Source organism: Moschus berezovskii, chromosome 3, assembly GCF_049115385.1.
Source record: "Moschus berezovskii isolate FMDL1 chromosome 3, NW_MosBer_1.0, whole genome shotgun sequence".
In the NCBI taxonomy this organism is placed as follows: domain Eukaryota; kingdom Metazoa; phylum Chordata; class Mammalia; order Artiodactyla; family Moschidae; genus Moschus; species Moschus berezovskii.
This window is the reverse complement of record NC_142462.1, coordinates 69,367,649-69,394,636: the sequence shown is the minus strand read 5'-3', so window position 1 is coordinate 69,394,636 and position 26,988 is coordinate 69,367,649. Positions and strand designations below refer to the sequence as shown.

The window sequence follows — 26,988 nt, the reverse complement described above, 5'->3', positions numbered from 1 at the left end:
AATCTGTACCCGAAGCCAGATTTCAAGAGAATTACTGTAAGACATTCACGGTAGTTGCAGGCCAAGATATAGGAAAATGATACTGCCTGCATTTATTAGAGGCTGCACTTATTGAACACCATCTGTGTGCAGGACAACCCTCCAGGAACACAGAGGGTAGTTTGCTAACAATAGGTGTTTGAGGAATCTTTGCATAGGTTCAGAAAAAGCCACTGGCACAGGCTCTAGGCCTGCTGGGGCTTACTGGTGATGCAGCAGTAAAGAATCTGCCTGCAATGCAGGAGACGCAGGTTTGATCCCTGGGTTGGGAAGATCCCTTGGACGAGGAAATGGCAACCAGTTCCAGTATTCTTGCCTGCAAAATCCCACGGGCAGAGGAGCCTGGAGTGCCACAGTCCATGGGGTTGCAAAGTGTTGGACACTACTTAGTGACTAAACAGCAACAACAAACTGGACCTCCCGAGGGTCTCCTAGTCTAGGTATGTAGCTGTGAGCCAGACTGGGCCACCTCAGGGTGAGGGGAATTTCTCAGTGTCAAGGCAAGTTTCAGACCCATGGTCATGTGTGCATGAACTCAGGCAGTTTCACCCACAAGCACTCCTGGAATCGTGGTCCTGAGGCAGACTGGATGCTCAGGCTTCAGGCAGGGTGGGCTGTACTGGGAATCCTGGGCTTAGCTGTGCAGTGTGGAGACAGTCCTTCACCATTTCCAGGGCTGAAATTCCTCAGCTGTAGGGGAATGTCAACATATAGTGGGTTTTCCCTAAACAGAGGTGATTTTCATGCTTGAAGGGTTAATTCCTAGTTGGCAGGGTCAAACGAGGAACACAGAAATCAGGAAATGACTTGCTCATTGATACTGAAGGGAGTGCCTGTGCCCATACACCGCTAAACAAACCTTCCCTCCAGCTGCCCAGGTGGAGGTGGAAGTGGGGGTGGAGGTGGTGGGCCCTACCATTTGCACAGGCTCTCTCAGACTGCCTGGTCTCATCTCCCCTGACCATCTCACTGAGCACTGAGTGCACATGGCCTAGAATCTCTGCACAACTTGTTGAAAGGCCCTGGACCTATGGTGTGGTTTCTCACAAAAAAACCTTTGTTGGACCCTGTATAATGTCCCCTGAGGACCTCCTGCTGTCAGAGGATCCAATTCTGATTTTCTCAAAATCTGTTTTTAGAAAATGAGATTTCTTCCTTGAAGCACTTTGTTAACTTATTTCACCAGGAGAGTCTGGATTCGAATCACAGTCTGTCCTGCTGCAGAAGGCTGAGGGTTTATAAATTCTTGAATGTAACACTGGTGGTTTGTTGTGGCCTGTTCTGTCTGAATATGCTTCCTGATTAGTTTTTGAACTGAACTGACCTCAATCACCTCATTCACAGCAAGTTCCTTAATCAGAAGGACAAAAACAGAAACCCAAAACAAAACTGACCTGGGTGACTGGAGATACTGTAAAATCTGGTGCTCTCTCAAAAGCGCCTCTTCTCTTTGACTTTCTCCTCTTTCCGACGCCAAGGATCCAGCTCCATGCTTCTGGCTTCCCAGGATTCTCTGCGGTGACCCTCTGTTCAAGCCAAGCCCAGATCCTTTGCTGGCCCCTCCTCCGCAGTAAGAGTTTATTTATTCTACCTTCATTCAGTCTCTTCTGTCCCTGCTACGGAAATCCTAAATTAACCCATGACAGGGGTGCATGTCAGCTGATTGAAAGCATTCTGGAGGGGTTTCCCTGGTGACTCAGTGGTAAAGAATCTACCCACCAATGCGGGAGACATTCCTGATCCAGGACAATCCCTCATGTGCAGAGAAACTAGGCCTGTGTGCCACAACTAATGAGCCTGTGTTCAAGAGCCCAGGAGTTGCAACTACTGAAATCCACGTGCCCTAGAGCCTGTGCTCCGCAACAAGAAAAGCCACAGCAATGGGAAGCACTGCAGCTAGACAGTAGTCCCCACTCGCTGCACCGAGAGAAAACCCGCACAGCAAGGAAGACCCAGCACAGCCAAAAATAAATAAATAAATGAAATTATTGTAAAAAAGCATTCTGGACTTAGGATCAGGTGAGCGTTCATCTTCATCCTGGTTTCAGCACTCCACTGTATGTTCTTGGGCAAGCTGATCCACCTCTCTGAGTATCAGCTTCTTTAACTATAGAATGGGTTCAGTTCAGTTCAGGTCAGTTGCTCAGTCGTGTCCGACTCTTTGCGACCCCATGAATCACAGCACGCCAGGCCTCCCTGTCCATCACCAACTCCAGGAGTTCACTCAAACTCATGTCCACAGAGTCGGTGATGCCATACAGCCATCTCATTCTCTGTCATCCCCTTCTCCTCCCACCCCCAATCCCTCCCAGCATCAGACTCTTTTCCAATGAGTCAACTCGTCGCATGAGGTGGCCAAAGTATTGGAGTTTCAGCTTTAGCATCAGTCCTTCCAATGAACACCCAGGGTTGATCTCCTTTAGAATGGACTGGTTGGATCTCCTTGCAGTCCAAGGGATTCTCAAGAGTCTTCTCCAGCACCACAGTTCCAAAGCATCAATTCTTCGGCGATCAGCTTTCTTCACAGTCCAACTCTCACATCCATACATGACCACGGGAAAAACCATAGCCTTGACTAGAAGGACCTTGGTTGGCAAAGTAATGTCTCTGCTTTTTAATATGCTATCTAGGCTGGTCATAACTTTCCTTCCAAGGAGTAAGCGTCTTTTAATTTCATGGCTGCAATCAGCATCTGCAGTGATTTTGGAGCCCCCCAAAATAAAGTCTGACACTGTTTCCACTGTTTCCCCTTCTATTTCCCATGAAGTGATGGGACCAGATGTCAAATATTATAGGGAAATTATAAGAATTACAGAGACAACATGAATTTAAAATAAACTAACAGTAAGTGTTAGATACATTTGAAACTAACAATGAATTAACACTATCCTTCTCCAGTATTGGAATTTTAACATGTTTTACTTTGTATATTTTCTCAAAGGATGTCCATTTTAGTAATGTACTTAAGTAGATGCAAAGTAGAAATTCAGAACACACTAGAGGAGTGGCCAGCCATGGGTATTATCAGTGGAGGGAGAGAAACTTGCAGATGTATTGTAGGAGGTAACCACGTGATAAGAGAGAATGTGGAAAATCACCCCAAGAGGTACACTGGTAACTTCCAGCAGGAAAAGACACCCACCAGAAAATAAGCCAGTGATCCTCAATGTGTTAACAATGTAGCAATGGCAGCAACGCTGTGACCCAGACACACAATGTGTTCTGTACTCCAACACTCCTTTCCCGCTCCCCATTAATCATATCCCTCATTCCTGCACTCTGACGTTCTTAAGGCTTTTAGAGATACATTCACACTTGCTGGCAGAGGTATGCCATTTATAACTACAACTGGCTTCTAAGGAGAGTGAATTCTTTTAAATGAACTTCTTTTGTCTGCCGGTCAGCTGACAGTAAATTTGGGAAAAGGAACTGTGGCAAGTGAGTTGCTTTTCATCAGTGAGGCAGTAGAATTTGGACACGATATAAAAATAAGGAAATCGGAGCAGAGAAAGGAGAAGCAGAATCAGATGAGATACTGGGGTCTTGCTGACTGAAGTGCCAACAGAGAACTGTTGGGACATGGGGGTGACAAAAACCCCTGAGCTAATAGGAAGTTATGATATGAAGAGGAAGTTGTTTGCTGTGCCATGTGAGAGATGGTACTTTGCCTAGATTCTGAATGGATTCTTGTGGAAATCAATGAGGAAATGAGTTTCATGTTTGGATCAGAGCTGGGCAGAGCAAAGAAGGCACAGGTCCAGAGGCAGAGGGACCAGGAGTTTATATGCTCAGGGATTCATGCCTATCTTGGGGAGGGCTTTGGACTTTCACACGTTATAGATAGTCTCATATGCTTTAGACTTCCATTTGCTACAGACTGGTGGGAATATGGGCTTAAACTAGTTTTACCTAGGTCTGCAAAGTGTAAAGTAGAGTTTGAATGCACAAAACAGAATAAAATAAACAGGTGAAATAAGCTTGAAGCACATTCATTCATTCTTTTTTTTTTTTTTTCTTTTTTAGATAAAAGAAGTTCAGAGTGGGCAGTTTAGAGCTGTTGAGGTTGTCCCATGGTGTCTTCAGGCACTCAAGCTTCGACTATCCTAGAATTAGTAGGGCAGAAAATTTCAGACCTAATATGGCTGCTAGAACTTCAGCCATCATGTCTATTTTCCAGAGCAGCAATAGAAGAAAGCAGAAGGCTAGTGAAGCTTACGCCTTTCTTTATAAAGAGCTTCTTTCCAAATCTTCTCAACACTTTTGCATACATCTCATTGGCTACACATGGTAACCAGGGATGCTGGGAAATAGAGTCATATAACCCTTCCTAGCTTAAGGAATCTGGGGCAGGTGGTCTTTATTCTGATGGCAACATGCTCAGTGAAAATCCAGAGTTATAAGCAGAAGGATAAAGAGAATTATTGGGAGGGAACTGTCTGCCATGTGTATTATACATAAACATATGTGAATATTTTTCTTTCTCAATTGAATATATTTGATTACCTTGCATTATGAGCTTTTGGAAGATGGATTGAGGCACACTGACTTGCCCTATTCGTCCCAGTGGTGTTTTCTTTAAAATATGGACAGCAGATGCTCCCTAAAGGCACTTTTCTCTCTAACTCTTGTTCTGGACAGCTCATGGAAAAACATATTGGCAAAAACTTTCATGAAAGTCGCAGCTGAGACTGAAATGAGACAGGCTAACCTATGGTCAGGGGACTGTCGGGAGTAAGCCAGGGTCCTGACTTACTAGGGAGTTTGCCACTACATTTAAAAAAATATGGATTAGTTAAATCTCTTCTGGGGATATTTTCATGGACGAAGTGTAAATAAAATTCACTAAGCTTCAAGCTAACCATGAACAAAATGCTAAAAGCAGCTTCAAGGTATATGTGGAAGATGCAGGACATTGCAGCTGCAGAATGATCTCGGAGGCAAAGTGGCTAAATATAAGGACACCTTGAGAACTTGTCTTGAGCTGCTGCTGCTAAGTTGCTTCAGTGGTGTCCGACTCTGTATGACCCCACAGACGGCAGCCCACCAGGCTCCTCCATCCCTGGGATTCTCCAGGCAAGAATTCTGGAGTGGGTTGCCATGTCTTGAGCTAAGTGTATACTATTTTATTGCATGAGCCTCAGATGCACACAGTGAGTTCAGAGCAGTCTAATACAGGCTTCTTTGGAGTTCTGCATTCGGTTGGAAGGTCTCTCCCTGATATCCCCAGTCACTGTGTCAAGAGTTAGTAGACAGAGTAAGGGAAGAGGAGAGAAGATCATGAAATTGCTTCACACAGTATCTGGCACAGAGCAAGATGCTAACAATGTTGCATCCAAATCCACATCCAAACTCCTGCCAAGTGCTTCCAAAGGGAAGGTGATGGAAGGGAAGCAAAGGGAGGGATGAATATACTTTAATAGATTTTTTAAAAATAAATAACCAGAATAAATACAACCATGAATGACCTTATGTTAAGATAATATGGACTTTTAGAGAAAAAGAAAGATACAAGGATAGAGTTGAAGAAAAACAGTAATCTTACTAAAAAACATAGTAGATCATATTATCCTGATGCTTACAATCTATCATGGCTCCCTATGGTCCACCAAATAAAGAGTGAATTCTTTGGAAGGGCTCACAAGTCTTCTCATCATTTTGAGACTTCATCCCTTCAGTCACATTTCTCATCACTTTCCCATGTGTTCTATGTTCTGCTGGCATCAAATTACCAGTGTTGTGCCTAGACATGCCCAGCTGTTCATGCCTCAGTGCCTTTGCATGAATTTTCACTCTGCCTGAAATATCCTTTTCCTTATCTTCCAGGACAACTTCTCCTTTTTGTTCAAGTTTAAGAAAGTGAAAGAAAGTGAAGTTGCTCAGTTCAGTTCAGTTCAGTTCAGTCGCTCAGTCGTGTCCGACTCTCCACAACCCCATGAATCACAGCATGCCAGGCCTCCCTGTCCATCACCAACTCCCGGAGTTCCGCTCAGTCATGTCCAATTCTTTGCGACCCCATGGACTGTAGCATACCAGGTTCCACCATCCATGGGATTTTCCAGGCAAGAATACTGGAGTGGGTTGTCATTTCCTTCTCTAGGAGATCTTCCCGACTCAGGGATTGAACCTGGGTCTCCCACATGGTAGGCATTGTAGGCAGATGCTTTACCGTCTCAGCCAGCAGGGAAGATCAAGTTTACCTCTTCTCAAAAACCTTCTGTGTCCCTTGCCGAGCACAAGTGTTTGATCCATTCTCATTGTTACCAAGACACTTCAGGCAAGCCTCCACTGGCCCTTGCCTCTGTGGCCTGGACATTAGTGTGGGTATCTGATACTTCTTCCCCACTAACCCCACCACTGGATGCTGAGAACAAGTTGTTTAGCTCTGTCACTATGGAGTATGCACCTACTCATGGCAGGTATTCAATAAATGAGTCATTGGGGAAAAGGGGGGAGCAAGCCAAAAGAAAAACTTTAAATATATTATAGAAAATGCTATGATTTAAAGATATTATGGCAATACAGTGGAACAGATGACATTTTTTTAGCATGTTCTCAGGAGTATTATGCAAAAGGGCATACAGTTTTGTGTTCATAACTAAACCGTAGTGTAAGTGCTACGGAATCATATCAGCAAAGGATGCAAAGGAGGCTGAGCACCCGAGTTAGGATTTGAAAGGCAGTCCCACAACTGTGTAGCAAAAAAACCAAGAAGCAAGAGTGTTATATTGTCAGAGAGAGAAGTCTCCAGTCATGCAATTTCCTCCCGATTTGTAATGATTTTGTGATAAGATGGCAGAGTTGATTTCTCTGCAAACTATGAACCTGCCCAGTTTGCTCTGACCCTTCTTCAGACCTTCATCCCTCTATCTTCTCCTGAAGTCATTAATTAGACCATCTGCTTCCTCTGGTGTTTTCTGCTTTGCTGGAATACATTTCAGGAGTAGTTTAGCCTCTCGGGAGATACCATCTCACTGTTCTGTCGCACCGACACCTCTACCCTCCCAGTATTCAAGTCAAAATGAATGGAACCATCTAACCAGATGTTTCCTGTACACCCGGCTCCTTTGAAGCATCTCCTTGCAAACTGCCCAGTGGAGGTAAAGCAACCATCTGGCACCTCATTTTAAAAGCTCTGGTGAGATATCTCTCCCAGGAGGTTAGACTACCTTATGCCTGCAGGCCATGAGATAAGAAATCCACTTAGTTTTTGATTCAGAAATTTCTTTTCCACTCTTTGATGTGAGAAAGTGCTCAGACTTTAAAACAGACCTGTGGGTTTAGAAGGTGGGACTGATTCAAGATACCCATGTGGAAATGATCTGTGCCAGGCTTCAACTAGCTATACCAAAGACAATCCCATTAGCACATAGCACCATGAATGATGTCCTTGAATTCCACCGTGCAGGAAATAGTTCATTCTCAATCAGCAACAGCAGAAAGCTTTAATCCTCACATTGTTAGCTCTGAAACTTAGATCTTTTACTTCCATGGAGTCAGAGGTACTAAATTACATGATTATTAATGAAAAGAATCAAGTAGTGGTCTTTTCTTTGCATTTTCTTTCATATGTAAATTTTAATAAAAATATAAGGAAATATTGTATTGATGAAAGATAAGATTTTTCAATAAACAGTTTTCAGACATTCAGCATGAAAACAATTATAATAAAATATGAAAAGTTTGATTTAGTGCCACTATGTGGCTTTTAAATAAAACCAAATACATTTCCTATTAATTGTCAAGGAAATTAAAAAGTCAGCCTGATTTGTCTGGATCCACAGTCTTTATAGGGTTCTAGAAAACTCTTCATTGAGTCATTCAACACATTTATTGATCATCTGTTACTGATCGCCTCATGACCAGGTGCTGTTGCAGGCATGTAAGTTAAGAAAACTCACAGATTCCCACCCTCACTGAGTTTACATTCCGTGGACTCACAGTGGACCCAAAGTGCCATAGGACAAATCAATTTATTTAAATGTGGTTGAGTCAAGGCAAATTGCAAGTGGTCAAACAGGAGGTGGCAAGAGTGAACGTCGACATTCTAGGAATCAGTGAGCTAAAATGGACTGGAATGGGTGAATTTAACTCAGATAACCATTATATATACTACTGTGGGCAGAAATCCCTTAGAAGAAAGGGAGTAGCCATCATGGTCAACAGAAGAGTCCGAAATGCAGTACTTGGATGCAATCTCAAAAATGACAGAATGATCTCTGTTCGTTTCCAAGGCAAACCATTCAATATCATGGTAATCCAAACACTATGCCCCAACCAGTAACACTAAAGACGCTGAAGTTGAACAGTTCTATGAAGACCTACAAGACCTTTTAGAACTAACACCCAAAAAAGATGTGCTTTTCATTATAGGGGACTGGAATGCAAAAGTAGGAAGTAAAGAAACACCTGGAGTAACAGGCAAATTTGGCCTTGGAGTACAGAATGAAGCAGGGCAAAGGCTAATAGAGTTTTGCCAAGAGAATGCATTGGTCATAGCAAACACCCTCTTCCAACAACACAAGAGAAGACTCTACACATGGGCATCACCAGATGGTCAACACTGAAATCAGATTGATTATATTCTTTGCAGCCAAAGATGGAGAAGCTCTATACGGTCAGCAAAAACAAGACCAGGAGCTGACTGTGGCTCAGATCATGAACTCCTTATTGCCAAATTCAGACTTAAGTTGAAGAAAGTAGGGAAAACCACTAGACCATTCAGAGATGACCTAAATCAAATCCCTTATGATTATACAGCAGAAGTCAGAAATAGATTTAAGGGACTAGATCTGATAGATAGAGTGCCTGATGAACTCTGGATGGAGGTTCGTGACATTGTACAGGAGACAGGGACCAAGACCATCCCCATGGAAAAGAAATGCAAAAAAGCAAAATGGTTGTCTGAGGAAGCCTTACAAATAGCTGTGAAAAGAAGAGAAGCGAAAAGCAAAGGAGAAAAGGAAAGATATAAGCATCTGAATGCAGAGTTCCAAAGAATAGCAAGGAGAGATAAGAAAGCCTTCCTCAGTGATCAATGCAAAGAAATAGAGGAAAACAACAGAATAGGAAAGACGAGAGATCTCTTCAAGAAAATTAGAGATACCAAGGGAACATTTCATGCAAAGATGGGCTCGATAAAGGACAGAAATGGTATGGACCTAACAGAAGCAGAAGATATTAAGAAGAGGTGGCAAGAATACACAGAAAACTGTACAAAAAAGATCTTCACGATGAAGGTAATCACGATGGTGTGATCACTCACCTGGAGCCAGACATCTTGAAATGTGAAGTCAAGTGGGCCTTAGGAAGCATCACTATGAACAAAGCTAGTGGAGGTGATGGAATTCCGGTTGAGCAATTTCAAATCCTGAAAGATGATGCTGTGAAAGTGCTGCACTCAGTATGTCAGCAAATTTGGAAAGTTCAGCAGTGGCCACAGGACTGGAAAAGGTCAGTTTTCATTCCAATCCCTAAGGAAGCCAATGTCAAAAAATGCTCAAACTACAGCACAATTGCGCTCATCTCACACGCTAATAAAGTAATGCTCAAAATTCTCCAAGCCAGGCTTCAGCAATATGTGAACCGTAAACTTCCAGATGTTCAAGCTGGTTTTAGAAAAGGCAGAGGAACCGGAGATCAAATTGCCAACATCTGCTGGATCATGGAAAAAGCAAGAGAGTTCCAGAAAAACATCTATTTCTGCTTTATTGACTATGCCAAAGCCTTTGACCATGTGGATCACAATAAACTGTGGAAAATTCTGAAAGAGATGGGAATCCCAGACCACCTGACCTGCCTCTTGAGAAACCTGTATGCAGGTCAGGAAGCAACAGTTAGAACTGGACTGGTTCCAAATAGGAAAAGGAGTACGTCAAGGCTGTATATTGTCACCTTGCTTATTTAACTTACATGCAGAGTACATCATGAGAAACGTTGGGTGGGAGGAACCACAAGCTGGAATCAAGATTGCCGGGAGAAATATCAATAACCTCAGAGATGCAGATGACACCACACTTATGGCAGAAAGTGAAGAAGAACTAAATAGCCTCTTGATGAAAGTGAAAGAAGAGAGTGAAAAAGTTGGCTTAAAGCTCAACATTCAGAAAACAAAGATCATGGCATCTGGTCCCATCACCTCATGGCAAATAGATGGGAAAACAGTGGAAAGAGTGACTGACTATTTTTTGGGCTCCAAAATCACTGCAGATGGTGATTGCAGCCATGAAATAAAAAGACACTTACCCCTTGGAAGGAAAGTTATGACCAACTTAGCATATCTTCATACTGTTCATGGGGTTCTTGAGGTAAGAATACTGAAGTGGTTTGCCATGACCAACCTAGACAACATATTAAAAAGCAGAGATATTATTTTGCCAACAAAGTTTCGTCTAGTCAAGGCTATGGTTTTTCCAGTGGTCATATATGGATGAGAGAGTTGGACTATAAAGAAAGTTGAGCACTGAAGAATTGATGCTTTTGAACTGTGGGGTTGGAGAAGACTCTTGAGAGTCCCTTGGACTGCAAGGAGATCCAATCAGTCCATCCTAAAGGAGATCAGTCCTGGGTGTTCATTGGAAGGACTGATGTTGAAGCTAAACCTCCAATACTTTGGCCACCTGATGTGAAGAACTGACTCATTTGAAAAGACCCTCATGCTGGGAAAGATTGAGGGCAAGAGGAGAAGGAGATGACAGAGGATGAGATGGTTGGATGGCATCACCAACTCAATGGACATGATTTTGGGTAAACTCTGGGAGTTGGTGATGTACAGGGAGGCCTGGTGTGCTGCGGTCCATGGAGTTGCAAAGAATTGGACATGACTGAGAGACTGAAATTAACTGAGTCACGTTTCCTTTTTTTGTCATTATTCATTCATATGATCAGAATATCAGCTGTAGGGAGAACACCTCTTTGGGAAACTCTCAAACCTACCATTTCCACTGGGCAGGAAGCTGGCATCCTTTATATTACTCTGCCCTTGAGTGGTCCTGTGGCTGAGCTCTAAAGTTCACATAGATTGGTTTGTATGTCGATTTTTAAATACATTTCATAGATAAAATGAAACAACTTGTATTAGTAAGTTAATGACATGAGGCCTTTTCTCTGATCTCCTGATATAATATATCTTCTATTTTTTAGTCATAGATCCCATTTGAAATCTGATAAAAAACTTTATGGATCCTTTTCCTTGGAAAAAAGCTCATACACCAACACACTAAATTTTACATGTGAATTTTAAAGCATCATAGATCCTTGAAATCCACTTGTTTATTTTCTGGAAGTTCATGTGTCCTATGTCAAGAACCCATAATTTGGAAGATCTTACTTTTCACAACTTCTTATTCTGTATTTCACAGATGTGAAATTCCCACAAACTGGTGTTTTCCTCTTTAAACTTATCCCCTTGGATTGAGAAATTTCGTAAAGTTTGAAAGTGAAGTGAAAGTGTTAGCCACTCAGTTGTGTCCAACTCTTTGCTACCCCATGGACTGTAGCCTGCCGCTCCTCTGTGGGATTCTCCAAGCAAGAATACCAGAGTGGGTTGCCATTCCTTTCTCCAGGGCATCTTCCTAACCCAGGAATTGAACCGGGGTCTCCCGCATTGGAAGCAAATTCATTACTGTCTGGGGCATGGCTATTTCCATATCAGCATTATGATAGAAGCTCTTCCTGCTGGGCAAGGCAGTTAAAATGAACATCAGCCCTATGTCTGGCTGCTGTCATTAAGCAATGTGCGGGAAACTCCAGCCCAAGAGCCGATCTTTCCCCATACCAAATGTCATATACTGGCTTTCATTTCTTCTTTCCAGTCTGTGGCAGTAACATCAAAGTTCTTTTGCAACTTTTCTTTGCATATTTGAGCAGGCTCTTTTATTTCAGTTTGTACTCTTCTTTTCACCTTTCATATCTGCTGAATACCTTATCATGGTCATTCAGAGAACAGGCATTCTCCCTTTTCCCTGCCATGAGGGAATGTTTGCAGAGGACGAAATGGTGACTTTAATTTAGAATTGTTTGTGAAATTCATTTTTCAGTGTGGTAGCCTAGATAATGGCCCTCCAAAGATATTCATGTCCTAATCTTGGAATATGTTACCTCACACAGCAAGAGATTTTGCAGATGTTATTAAGTTAGAGATCTTGAGCTAGGGAGATTACTCTGGACTACCTGAGTAGGCCCAACATATTATGAGGGTCCTCATAAGAGAGAGGCCAAAGGGGCAAAGTAAGAGTAGAAGATGCAAAGGGCAGAGTTGAAGTGATGCAAAGAAGGGACCAAAAACCAAGAAATATCATGCTGTTAGCCTTTAAAAGCTGACAAGGAAAGGAAACAAATTCTCACTTAAACCCTTCAGAAAAAAATGCAGCTCTGCCAACACTTTGAGTTTAGCATACAAAACCCAGTTTGGAATTCTGAGCTCCAGAACTGTAAGATAATAAATTTGTGTGTGTGCATTTTAAAATATTTATTTATTTATTTGACTGCATCAAGTCTTAGTTGCATCATCTGGAATCTTTCATTGTGGTGCATGGACTGTCTAGTTGTGGTGCAAGTGCCCAATAGTTATGTCACGCGGGCTTAGTTGCTCTGTGGTATGTGCGTGCTTAGTTACCTGACCAAGGATCGAACCTGCATCCCCTGCTTTGCAAGGAGGATTCTAAACCACTGCACCACCAGGGAAGTCCAAAATATAAGCTACTAAATTTGTTGTAGTTTGTTATAGCAGCAATAGGGAGCTAATGCAATCAATGACTATTTCATTCAAAAAGAACAAAAGAGTAAAGTGGAAGCAAGACCAACCTTCCAGAGGAACCTACCTGTGCTCTGTCTGCTAAAACATCTGGAATACAAGGTGTCTGGAGTTTGTGTGTACGTGGTTATTTCTCCTCACTGACTGTCTCTAGACGGTTATGCCTTCATAGTTCTCGTCTGTGCTTCTGCCTTTCTGTCTCCTCTCTGTCTTCTCACAGTGTAGATGCTTCCCTGCTCTCATTGAATGTCTTCATTGTCTTGTGGGCTGCAAACCAAACAAATTATGATTCACTTTGAAAACAAAAGAAAATAGGGTTTGAATGAGAGCTCACAGAATCTATCAAAGGGCCATATGACCTTTAAAGGTTTTACTGTGGCATCTATTTTGACCTTAGAGGTTTCATAGCTTATCATCTTTGCTTAGAATATTTTGATATTCTGGATAAGCATTCTCCAAATAAAAGAGGGTTAGCTCTGTATTCCAGGGACGGGAGAGCCTGGTGGGCTGCCGTCTATGGGGTCGCACAGAGTCAGACACGACTGAAGCGACTTAGCAGCAGCAGCATCTCTGTATTATTATATATAAATCTCGCAAGTAATTTTATATCAATCAATAATTTCTATGGTCCCATGATATACAGAGGTTAAGAGGAAGTTAATTGGAAGCCTGCTTACCTTTGTGTTGCCTTGAAGCAACCTGAACCTGTTTCTCCCACTATAAAACGGGCTTCATAGCACCTGCTCTCTCTTTTTCCTTACTTGATTCTTACAACTGTCAGATGAAACACTTTATGAAAATGCTTTTTAGCTGCAAAAATGTGATAGAGTAATACTTGATAGCAAAAGTCGCAGTGAAAATTTTATTTATTTCAACCTGTGTTTGGATATATCAAGGTTTTCTTTATGCCGTTTGGTAGAAATTCATTCATCCATTCTTTCATCATTCTTTTATTTATATAATACTAGCTGAGCATGTTTATATTTTTATTTTGTAATCCCTAACTCAACTGCCTGCCGCTTTCATATTGACTGAAACCTAGAGAATTCAGAACGTTATCTCCTTCCAGTTACCTTTGTCCTAGGGCAGCCAGGCCTTGAGATTTACTGGCCTAAGTAAGTGAAAGAAAATGACATAAGAGGATTTTAGATCAAACAAAAAGGAGAGAGGGAAGCCTACCCCTTCTGTGCCAGCAAAGTAGAGGAGAAGGACATCAGAGGTGAGTGACCAAGCAGTCATAAATATATACACAACTTCTTTTCATCAGCCAAACTGAGGGTCCTAAATGTCAGAAAGACTGGGGGGTGGGGGAGTGAGAAGCAGAGAGGTTTCACCCTGCTTTGGGACTGTGAGGGGACACCGTCCCCCAGAAGGAGTCTCACAGCTGCGTGAGGTGCCTGTGGCTGAGTAAGAGGTGTGGTGAGGCAGGTCTGGCAGGGAGGAGGTCTGAGTTAGAATTCCCCCAGTTTCTCTCCTACCACCCTGAAATCTTCTTGTTTCCCTTCATCCACTTGCCATCCGGAACAGGAGGTGGGGTACTTCCCTGGCAGTCCAGTAGTTAAGAATTCGCCTTCCAAAGTAGGGAGTGTGGGTTTGATTCCTGGCTGGGAAGCTAAGATCCCACACGCCTCGGGGTGAAAAAACCAAAACATAAAACAGAGGTTGAGTGTTTCTCTAGGAGAACTAATCACCTCAGACAGATTATTCAAACTCATGGAGACAGATTTTACTCACTGACACATTTAAAGTGTAACCTCCGTGCACATTATCCACAGGATAAAAGGGAGATTCTCTCATTAGGAGAAAAGAAGGAAGCAGTATCTTAGTCACATAAGCTGGCATCGTGTACAATTTTTGACCCCAGTTAACCTGGCAATGATGCCAAGAATGGAGGAGATTGTCGTGGGGTGACCCAGCCCTTGCCCTGGAATAAGATCCGTTAGTTCAGGCTTATGAGTGACCAAAGGCTGAAGGACGAAAGGCCATAACAGGAGAGCCAGGGACCACAGAGGCAAAAGGTGGCTAACTCAGCTCAGGGAGCAGAGGGGCTCCACCAAGCGGGGCCGTCTGGTTACTGGAGGCAGGGAATGTGCTCACCTCTTACAGGGGTGAGGCTCACGAGGCCATGACACTGAACTGCAGAAGCCTGGCACCTTCCTCAGGCATTTCTAGTTGTAAATTACAGGAATCCGTGGGAAACAGTTTGAGCAAAGTCTACATTTCAATGGCTGGGTAATACAGAACTCATGGATACCAAGGGCAGAGATGCCGCAGGGCCTTAGGAAGGCACAGAACCTGGGAACTATAAGGAATCCAGAATGGACGTCCTCCCTGTTTTTCTCTGAGCCCCCTCTTCACTCTTCCTTTTGGCTTGACTATCTTCCCCTACCCATGTTCAGCAGGGACGGCCACCAGATGCACATGAGTTTACATGTTGCAGGGTCGAATTTCTCTCCGTCTCAGTTGAAATTGTGACTCATTTGCCACCACATCAACTCTGGCTAGGAGAATGGGCGATCAAGTGCAAACCCACTCCCAAAGCAGTGTGGCTTGCAGGAGGGGACTGGCAGTGGGCAGAAGAGATCCTGTTACCCACGGACTCAGGAAAGCAGAGTCAGCACCCTCCCAGCCAAAAGTCAGGAAACACAGCTGTAGGCGCTGACATTTTCTCTCTTTATTTTGTTTTTTTGTCACCTTAAAAAAAAAAATGAAGTGGAACTGTCTATGCGAAAAACAAAATTAACTGTGGGGAAACAAACCAAATCAGAAAATTAGTTTAACATTGGAATTTCACAACAGATTGGTGTACCAGTTTTCTCATGGCTCCTTAATGAGTTTCAGGGGAAAAAATCATGGTATAATTTTAATGTGATTTTGATTGCTTTATTCTCAGGTCAACCTGAGAAGGTTTTTATGATGCTAAATGATTGTTTTTTATAAGAAACTTGCATAGATAAAAGTATAAGTACTGGGTTGTCTGGGAGTTTAGAGGAAGAGGATGAGAAAGTAAGTGTCAGGAGACAGTGAGAGGTGCCAGAAAGACAGGCTTTCTCTCTACCCCATCACAGCCAGAGCTGGAAGTACTCCTGTGTTTGGTTTTTTAATTTATTCAGTATTAGAGATCCATTCAAAATTCAACATGAAAAATGTAAAATATTTTCTGTTACTTCTATGAATGTTTTAATTTTTCTGCCTTAACATTTTGAAGTATGCACACAGCAAATTGTGCAGATTAAACATGCAGTTCAGTTAGTTTTGACACACATATATATGTATCATTTTATTTTTAAATGTATTTTCTTCATATGACCTAACTTAATCAACCCTCAAATAGCTTAAGCATAATAGTCAAGATTCATAAATCAAATGAATTTTTGTAATTTTGAATTTCATGAGGCTTATTGAAGCAACTATGTGAATTACCATTTTAATGCCATGCTCCCCACACGAAGCTCACAATGATGTTTGGCTCATAGAATGTGAATACATTTCTTCTAGTTTGAAGTAAATTGTTTGCTTTATTCATAAAATTAAGTTGCTCAAGTCTTTGCCTCTGGTAATAAATAACTCTTAGTTTGGCAATTTTGTTTGAGTTATTTTTAACCACTCTTTATTATAAAGGTAAATCATTTTTATTGTTCAAAAGTGAAAAAAATGTAGAAAGACTTCCCCCCACATTTCCTCACTAGTAAGTCTATTCTAGATATAACCAATATTTATAGCTTTGTATATATGCTCCCTGGCATTTATGCATATTAATTTTTAAAATAAAAAAATACTGTCATACATTTTTATAAACTGTTTTTCCTTTACATTTACCAGTAAACATTTGTCTCATGTCAACAATTATACTTCCATACTTCCATTTTAAATAAATGCATATTAGAGCATGGAATTTGCTTAAAAAATAATCTATTGTTGAAACCTTGGAGTATTTCCATATATTTGCCATTAAAACCCACATGATGTTATACATCCCCAAAGTAAAAACATTTTCCAATCCACTAATTATTTCCTTAGGATAAAATTAATTATATCACTGCAATTGCTTAGTCAATGTTATACACTTTTATTTTTGAAGGCTGTTTTTCATATAGCAAGGTTTCCCATGAGAAATTCTTCTCCAATTTGGGCTTCATCAGATGCATAGAATAGGTTTATATTCCCCCCTTACTTCACCAGCAAAGGAAGAAAATATGTCATTCCTTTAATTTGTATTTCTTTTGTTACTATTTAGGTTGGGCTTTTTCCCCTTATGTTTATTCTCTCTACATATATATTTTCTCATTTTATTTTTAGAAATTTAAACAAATCTTAATTTTTTTTTATTTTGGCTGTGCTGGGTCTTCATTGCTGTGCACAGGCTTTCTCTAGTTGCGGTGAGTGGGGACTACTCTCTAGTTGTGGTACACGGGCTTCTCACTGCAATGGCTTCCCTTGTTTTGGAGTGTGGACGTCAGCAGTTGCAGCTCTCGGGCTCTAGAGCACAGCGTAGTTGTTGAATGCAGGTTAAGTTGCCCCACAGCATGAGGGATCTTCTGGGACCAGGGATCAAAACTATGTCTCCTGCATTTTCAAGCGGATTGTTAACCACTGGACCACCGGGAAAGTCCCTATATTTTTATTTTTAAAAATGCTCATTTATATCTTCTTTGTCTTTTTGGATGGCTCATGTTTTTCTTATTGTTGCTGTTTAGTTGCTGCGTTGTGTTTTTTGCAAATCCATGGACTGTAGCCAACTGGGCATCTCTGTTCATGGGATTTCCCAGGCAGGAATACTGGAGTGGATTGCCATTTCCTTCTCTAGAGGATCTTCTCAATCTTCTCCAGGGATTGAACCCATGTCTCCTTCATCGGCAGGCGGATTCTTTATCATTGAGCCATCAAGGAAGCCACTGATCTGTAACAGCTGTTTGTATATACTATATGGAAACCGTTGCACTTTATATATGTTGCAGACACTGTTCCCTGCTTGTCATTTGCCTTCTGGTTATGCTTTGTGTTGCATTTCTGGTGAAGAATTACAGGTTAGCCCTGCAGAGTCCTAAGCATGGAGTGCAGCAGCTCACCTAACAGCTGGCTGCTCACGCAAAGGATCTTGGAGGTTCTACTGAAGAGGGAGGGATTTAAACGTATCTAGGGAGTGAATTTTGCTGACTAGATGAGAGATGTGAGTGAGGGACTTCTGGCCCAAATAATGAGGCAGAGAGCGATGCCTTGAACTAGGTGAGGGCCATCAGGTGGAAGCACGCATGGGAGGAAGATGATGAAGATTATTACATGGGGTTATCATCTTTGGATTGTCTGCAACACCCTGGTATAATGAACCTTCAGAGACCCACAGATGAGTTCAGTCTCTGGCACATGGTGGATTGCTCAGTGGGTCAGATTTACCTGAAATGAATTCATTGTCAGCCTGCATCTAGGAGGGTGTTCTCCTTGGTGCCTTTTGACCTCTCAGTTCTTGGTGCCAGCCCCTCCCAACTAGTTTCAATAATCTCAGTTCTGCTTCTTCGGAACCCACAGATCCCAAAGAGAATAAAGGTCACAAGTGATAATCCCTTTACATCTGACTGAGGGACAGGACCGTCCTAGGGGCTTTGTTTCTTTTCTTTTTCTACTCTGGGGTTTGTATGGCTTTCCTAACTAAGGTAAATATTTGCATGGATCTGCATGGATTTCCCAGTAGAATTCAAAAAGTGGCTTTCACCCCTTTCTAATCTTCAGCAACTTCTTTGGCTCAGGTGGAGCAATTCATTTGAACTGTCTTTCAGTCTCAGAGGAGTTAGATGGTCCCTAGAGAAGGTAGTGCTCTGATTAGCAATGGCGTGAAATGCCGCTACCACCCAGCAAGTGCAGGGAGCTGCAGAGCATCCCGTGGGTGCTCATGGGTGAGAGAAGCAGTGTACTAGCTCTGGGAGAACAAAGGTAGGGGGTTGTTACGTGAGTGGAGGGAGGGGAGAGTATTAGAGGGAGGGATCTATACAGAAAAGCTTGTAGGATGTTCAAAACAAAAGTCACTTAATTCTGTAGTTTCCAAAATTCATTGCTATTATAAAGCTCACATTTGGACAAATTCTACAAGTCATTAATCATCTATTACTAGCTGTACGGTATTTGTGATCACATTAGCACTCTATGAGCAATTGAAAGTTCCCCTTTGTATGTAGAATGACCTGACTATAAATCTCAGGAGAGCTGGTCCATCTAGAAAAATGGTATAGATGATCTTATTTGGAAGCAGAAAGAGACACAGACAGAGAAAAAACACATGGATACCACAGAGAAGAGAGGGGGGAAAATTGGGAGACTGGGATTGACATACATACGCTATTGACTACTATGTATAAACTGGATAACTAATAAGAACCTACTGTACAGCACAGGGTGACCTGCGCTGCCACTTTCTCCTCCTCCTCCCACAGCAGCTTCCTCGTCTCCAGATAGTCCGGGTAAGCCACTCCGGGCAGCCTGCTCACCTCCCACGTCCACAAATATCCATGACCGCATGTGGGCTGCAGCCCCGGGTCTGGACACCGCCAAAGTCGGGGTACCTGGAGCCCCGTTGGCTGTTGAGGTGGCAAGGACAATCACCAGTGATGGGCTTTGCATATAAAAAACCAAGGGGTGGGTTGACGGCGTTCAGATCTGGGAGCTCAGGGATGTCGTCAGGCTCAGTGCCCCCCTCTACCTCTGGTTCTGCTTCCCTGGGGTGGCCTCCTCCTCAGGGGACCCCAGCACCATTAGGCTCCCTCCCTCCTTCCTCCAGCTCAGCTGCAGAAGAGAATTATCTTCTAACCAAGTTCCATCCAAAGAGCTTCCCTGGTGGCTCAGATGGTAAAGAATCTGCTTTTCAATGTGGGAGACCCGGCTTTGATCCCTGGGTCAGGAAGATCCCACTCCAGTATTCTTGCCTGGGAAATCCCATGGACAAAGGAGCCTGGGAGGCTGCAGTACATAGGCCCACAAAAAGTCGACATGACTAAGGGACAAACACACATTCAAATATCATGCTCTCCTTCATCCATTCACAAAAGTATGCAAATTATGGTCAAGCAAGCTTCCTCTTAGGTGCTAGAGAGGGTTTGGAGGTGGGAGGAAGCAACATGATCTACCCCATATGTAAACTTTTCATCCCTTTGATATTTCATGCTATTGCTTCTTTTTCATTCACACTTAGAACATTATCGAGCACCTACTTCTGCCACGCCATGCCAGTCATGGGCAACTCAGAGATAAATAAAGCACAGCTTTGTCTCAGAGAAGCCAATGGGCAGTAGGATACCAGAAGCACATCAGAGTTTAGAATCCAGCACCACTGTTGCTGTACAGATGCATGAACAAAGTTCTGTGGGATCACCAAAAAGGATAAAAGTAACTGTGTGTTGGGGCTTCACAGAGGTCTACGTAATGCACACTTGTGCAGGTAAAAAGGATTTCAGCAAGAGGCAAGTGTGGAGGGAGAAGCTATGAAGGAGGAGGGAGCTATGTATGCAGATGTATGGAGGGTTCCTGAAGACAGTGGCTGGAGCAAGAGAGGGGAGAGGTGAGTGGAAATGTAGGAAGGCTGCAGCATGGGAAGAATTTAGGACCAAGAGTGCATTTTCTGCTGAAGAAAGGAGAGGTGTCACCCCTTGGGTTATCTTAGGTTGTATGTTGAGGTGGTTCTGAAAGACCTTGCAGAAGTGGTTATGGCATAGAGGTTACTTCCCATCCTTTAAACAGACTGACAGTAGAAACTGAAAGGTTTTTTCTATCAGCTTTTAATTCCATTTCATTATCAACATCAAATATTTATGCAGCTTCTGCAGGGAAGTGGTCCCACAGTCAGTGAGGGGTAGGAGATACAGAGGTTAATCAAAAGATACAGTCCTTGGGTCTTTATGTTTGCAATTTAAAATAGAAATGCATGAGAAGAATTAATAGTAGGACAGATATATAACATTTTCGTTAATCAAATGTTAGCTATAAGGTTTTGCTAGGTCCTTTTATTTTGTTTGCACCTTAGCACAGTTGCTTTCAAAGATTTTTAACCATGACCCAAAGAAATTCATTTTATACTGTGACCCAGAACCCATAAGAAAATTTCATCAAGTACTATTGAGATGCACTCTGATGTTTTATATCCTCTTGTATTTTATTATTTAAAAAAAATGCTGATCACTGACCCTCTAAATTGATTTCATGACCCACTGCTGAGTTATAACTTGCAGCCTGAAAATTCCTGTCTTCTCATGTCTTGGAAGGGGTGATGAGTGTGTAGGGAGGAGGAATGATATCACAGATAGGGGAGAGAAAAAGTGAGCTTGTCTGTCATCAGTGAAGAGGTGACAGAAGCAAGCACCACTCTAACTTTCTGTACCTTAAGAGGGGAGTGAATGACCGAGGGGGCTTCACTAGGAAGAAGGCTTTATTTCTCCAATTAGAAGACAATCTTTTGATATCTGGTAAAGGTATAGAGTAGTGTGGATAAAACTATGTGGTGCAGAGCATTCTGAGATAATCATGGACATTCTTTAAAAAAATCTGTTGACTGATAAAATAAGTTTGAGGAATGTTAAAATTTATGTACCCAATTTGGAGAGCTTATTTATCCATTTTTATCCAATGGATATTTATCCATTAAATACCCTTCCATATTTATAAGCATATTTCAAGAGCTGAAAATACTTCTGGTAACTAAATTTTATCCTTTTTTAAAAATCCAAGATTTGCTTTTCCTAGGCCTACTAGTGTTGGTGGCAGCAACAAGTGTTGGCCACATCTGCCGGGTGCAGGCCATGTTCATTTCCAGTGTGAAGATCATGAAGCCCAACTTAGAGAAGTTGGAGGAGTTTGAATCGGGCATCTCCCAGGCCCTCTTGAAACTGGAGATGAACTCGGACCTCAAGGCCCAGCTGTGGGAGCAGAACATAATGGCCTCCCAGGAAACTGAAGTTGGTGGTGGCTGGAAAGCTATCATCATCTTTGTTCCCGTTTGGCAATTGAAATCTTTCCTGAAAATCCAGGTGCGGCTGGTGCACAAGTTGGAGAAGTTCAGAGGGAAGCACATCATCTTCATGGCTCAGAGGAGAATACTGCCTAATCCAACTCAAAAAAGTCATGAGAAAAATAAGCAAAAGCATCCCAGGAGCCGCACTCTGACTGCCATCCATGACACCATCCTAGAGAACTTGGTTTTCCCAAGTGAGATTGTGGGTAAGAGAATCCCCATGAAGCTGGACAGCAGCTGACTCATAATTGTCCATTTGGATAAAGCACAGCAGAACAATGTGGAACACAAGGTTGAAACATTTTCTCGTGTCTATAAGAAGCTCATGGGCAAGGATGTTAATTTTGAATTCCCAGAGTTTCAGTTGTAAACAAAAATGATTAAATAAATTTTATTCACAATAAAAAGCCCAAGATTTAATTGATTAAAGAACCATTTGTGTTCTGTCACATTATCATCTTGCAGACCGTTTGCGAAATGCAGATATAAACGGGCATCATTGCAGAAGACAAAGCTGAGAGTGCAGAGTCAAATGGGAGACTGTTTGCACCCACGGTGGTCTTTTTACCAATAAAGGGTCTAAGCCAGGAAAATGTCTTCTGTAAAGAGCCAGGTAGTCAAGACTGTAGGCTTTGGGAATTCCCTGGCGGTCCAGTGTTTAGGATTTGGTGCTTTCACTGCCATAGGCCCTGATTCAGTCTAGGATCAGGGAACTAAGATCCCACAAGTAAGTAAGTAAATGAGAATATTGTAGGCTTTACTTTTGTTGCAGTTACTCAGCTCTGACACTCTACTGTGCAAGCAGCCATAGACAATACATAAGGGAGTGAGTAGGCTGTGTTTCTGTTCAACTTTATTTATGGACATTGAAATTTAAATTTCATATGATTTTCCTATGTCAAGAAATCTTATTCTTCTTATGTTTTTTCTAAGCATTAAAAAAATGTAAACACCAGTCTTAGTTTGTGGGTTATGCAAAAACAGACAGTGGGCTAGATCTCATGTGTGGATCATAGTTTGCCAGTCACTGGTCTAAATCTTTAGGTTTTGCTTCTTTACAACTCAAAGGAGAGACCAAGAGTCCAAGTGAGTGTAATGCTGGACCCTGGTGGCCATCTTGGCTTCTTCTCCCCGGTGGCCATCTTGGCTTCTTCTTCTCCTCTTCATTTCCCGCCGGCGGGAAAAAGTCCCGCCAAACCGCTGAAGAGTCTCTGACACAACAGCTTTCCAGAAATCAGCCCTCCCTCCTAACCTCCAGAGCGACCAACCTGGTCTCGCCACCTGGACTAGCTGACCTATGAGAGACCGCCACTCCAGACGTCGCCGTTTTGGGGAAGAATTTCGCTGCTCCTTACTGAGAGGCTATATAAATCACTCTCTGCCTTTGTTCAGCTCGGACTTCCCCACCTCGCTCTGTTAGGTCCGGGGATCCCGCCACAGGGCGCCTAGCCATTAAAGCCTGTTACATTATCTACTTGACGTCTGGGTTCTTTTATTCAACATCATTGGGCCGTTTCGACCTTACAGTGAGGACCTAGGGAGGCCAAGAGGCTGGGATTTGAGGGAGTCCACTCTAAGAAAAGTTGGTTGGAGGACATTTGAGGAGCTAATTTCTGGGTTACAACTGTGTTATAACACTCAGGAAGAGGGAGAATATTATTAGAAGTCAGTTGTATTAGTTATGGTAACACTGTCTGCTTAAACAACCCCTAAAGATAATTAAAGTCTATTTCTCACTTTCCAAAATAGATGTTTCTGATGATCAGCAGTGGTTTTTCTCCAAGTGTTTATTAAAAGACCTAGGTTGCTTCTTTCCTGTGGCCTCATCCCCTTTATCCCTCAGTTCTCCATGCACCATGGTCTCTCGCATTAGTCTGTAGAAGGGAAAGAGCTTGGAGGATCTTATGTGAGAAGTTCTTATGGATCAGGCTTGGAAGTGGCGCACCTCACTTCTGCTCACATTCCATTGGCCAGAACCCAGTCACATGGCTACAACTGACAGCAAGGGAGTCTGGGAAATATAGTCTTAACCTGTGTGGCCAGGAAGAAGAGGAAATGGATTTGATGCACACTAGTTAATAAAGAAGTAGGGAAGGCATTCCAGTAGAGGGGGCAGCATAAATAAAGGCACAGAGAGGGGAAAGACTGAGGCGAAACAGGGAACTACATGCCATTTGTGGTCTCCAGAAGTGTTTGTGGAAAGGAGACGTTAGAGATGGGATGTCTGTGGTATAGCGCTCAACACTACCACCTCCCCCACCCTCAAACCCCACCTTGCATGGGATAGAAAAGGTTGTGCATTTAATGTGAAGACTGAAATGAGTATTTGTGCAGGATGTGGGTGGGGGGGCTGCTCTCTCATTTTCTCTTCCCACTTGAAAACAAAGATCAGTGATCTCAGAGTGGGTGCAGGGAAGAAGAGGCCAGAAGCAGGGTGATGAGGCTTGTGTTTGCTTAGGTTCCAAGCCACTGGGCTTTGCATGGTCATGCACTTCCTGACAATCTAGTGTCTCAGTCCATCAGAGACTGGGAGCCCATGTTCCAGGTATAAAGAATCAGCATTTGGTTGGCATATTCTTTGCCTTCTATCCCCACAAGAATTTCTGATGCACCAGTAGATGACTGGACACAGAAAACAGAGGCAGGATCAGGTTTCAACATGACTACCAGCAGGCACACCCACCTTGTGCTAAAATCTTCCTCAGGTTTCTGCTGTGCTGTTTCATCTCCTCTTTCTTTCAAATGCCTCGAGGAAAAGTCCAGAGCCTTCCAGGGAGGCTGTGACATCCTCCTGGGAACAAGCTCCAAACCCAGGGTGAGAGGTATTAAAGGGTGAAGGAACCTGCCATCTGCATTAACTTCTAAGTCTAGTCAAGAAAATTGTTTCTGTCTTCGTGGGCTTGACAAATCAATCAATCTATCACTCTGTTTCCCGAGTTTCCTGAGAGCAAGCTCTCAGCTTTTCTGTACAAATACATCTCAGTACTGAGCTCGAGTAATAGACAGGAGGTTATCAGCAATCATATGAGAAGAGAACCTTTCTCTACCATCATTCTCATCACTAAATTGCTCTTTTCAGTGCAACTTAAAAGGAGGAAACTGCCCTTATCCACTAAGCATCCTTCCTTTAGTGATGCTGACCCTGTTGCTCCTCACAGGCTGCACAGTTCCATCACTGAAGGTCACTGATGGATGCCACCATCTCGCTTTGAGACCCTTTCTCTCTCCCTGCATTCCCTTCAGTGATGTTCATGTACCTTTTTCTCAGTCTCCTCTCCTGCCTCCATTAAGTCACAACAAAAACATCCCAGAGCCACTTGAGATCGTCCATGCAATGATGGACAGGCTTGGCTATAAAATTTGCGGGTCCCTGTGCAAAATGAAAATGTGGGTGCCTTGTTGAAAAAGCAGGAAAAAAAGAACCGTATGTTGATTTTGTCATGCCATGAGTAATGGGAGAGGTTTCGTCCTCCTGTTTTAGTTTGCTAGGGCTGCTATAACAAGATGCCACAGGCTGGGGCCATAAATATCAGAAATGTATTTTCTCACTGTTTTGGTGGCTGGAAGTCCAACATCAAGCTGCTGAAAGGTTTGGTTTGCCCTGAGGCCTCTCTGCTTAACCTAGAGATGGCCACCTTCTTTCTAATCCCTCGCATGGCTTCTTCTCTGAGTCCATGCCTCTTCTTATAAGAACATCACTCCTGTTGGATTAGGGCACCATCCTAGGACCTCACTTAACCTTAACTTCTTTAAGGGCTTCCTTGGTGGCTTATACAGTAAAGAATCGTCTGCAATGAGGGAAACACGGGTTTGATCCCTGGGTTGGGAAGATTCCCCTGGAGAAAGGAGTAGCAACACATTCTAGTATTCTTGACTGGAAAATCTCATGGACAGAGCCCATGGGGGTCGCAAAGAGCATGACTGAGCAACTAACACACATACACGCATGCACGCACACACACACCCACAAACACACACTTCTTTAAAGGCCCTGTTTCTAATTACAGTCAAATGCTGATACACTGGGGGACAGGGCTTTACCATATGAATTTTGGGAGGGCACTGTTTCATCCATAACACTCCCCAAAGTAAAATGTGATGTTGTCCTCAAAAGAAGGGGAAGAAGCTGTCAGGCAAACAAGAGCAACAGAGGGTTCACCCTTGCTCATCTGTACCCTTATGGTAGCACAAATTTTACCCAGCCCCAGCTTTCTTTTCATTCTGGTACAATTTTGTTTTTTAGTGGTATAAATGTATTAGGGTCAAGGGAGGAGACTTAAGAGCCTGAAGGAGTGATGGTTAATTCTCAGTTAATCTCAGTCCCATTAACCCCCTGCTGCTGCTGCTGCTAAATTGCTTCTGTCCTACTCTGTGCTACCCCATAGATGGCAGCCCACCAGGCTCCTCCATCCCTGGGATTCTCCAGGCAAGAACACTGGAGTGGGTTGCCATTGCCTTCTCCAATGCATGCATGCATGCTAAGTCACTTCAGTCGTTACCGACTGTGCGACCCCGTGGACAGCAGCCCACCAGGCCCCTCTGTCCACCGAATTCTCTAGGTAAGAATACTGGAGTGAGTTGCCATTTCCTTCTTCCATTCACCCCCATGTCTGCTGTAATAGTATAGGCTGAGAGAAGAGAAATAGATTCTGAGTAAAGTGGGGGAGACTCAGGTTTATTAACTGGCCCATGAGGGCCCATTTCAAGTGTTGGTCACTTTTCTTCCTTAATCCTTAAGGTAAACAATACATTGATACTTCTGTGAGATTTACTAGAACAACAATCAAACAAATTCTTCACTTTTCTTGAAATAAATTAAATCTTCCCTGGTGCCTCCCTGTTTTCTTTTCTCTTTCCATACCTCAGATTTTTCTCAAATCCTCTCTTTAAGATCTATTGAGGATTAGAGATTTATCACTAGTATATCAGCTCTTAGGTTTGCCTTCTTCTCTGCCTAGTGCTTTCTCATTATCCACAACTCATTATCACGTGTATTCAGCAACATATATTTACTGAACACCTACTTGATACCAGCAATTGTTCTGGGTAATTTGGAGGCATCAGGGAGCAAAACCAGATGAAGATGTCTATACTAGGAGAGCTTACGTTCTACTAGAGAAGTAGAGAATGCTCCATAAGTATAATAAATGGATAGATCACATATTGTAGGTGCTGACAATGCCATGGGAAGTGGAAAGATAGAGTA

At 42.8% G+C, this 26,988-nt stretch overlaps 1 pseudogene; it reads left to right on the top strand.

The window, feature by feature from the left end:
• Positions 1-21,570: 21,570 nt before the first annotated feature.
• On the top strand, positions 21,571-22,152 carry LOC129552070 (small ribosomal subunit protein eS7 pseudogene; annotated as a pseudogene).
• The last annotated feature ends 4,836 nt before the right edge of the window (positions 22,153-26,988 follow it).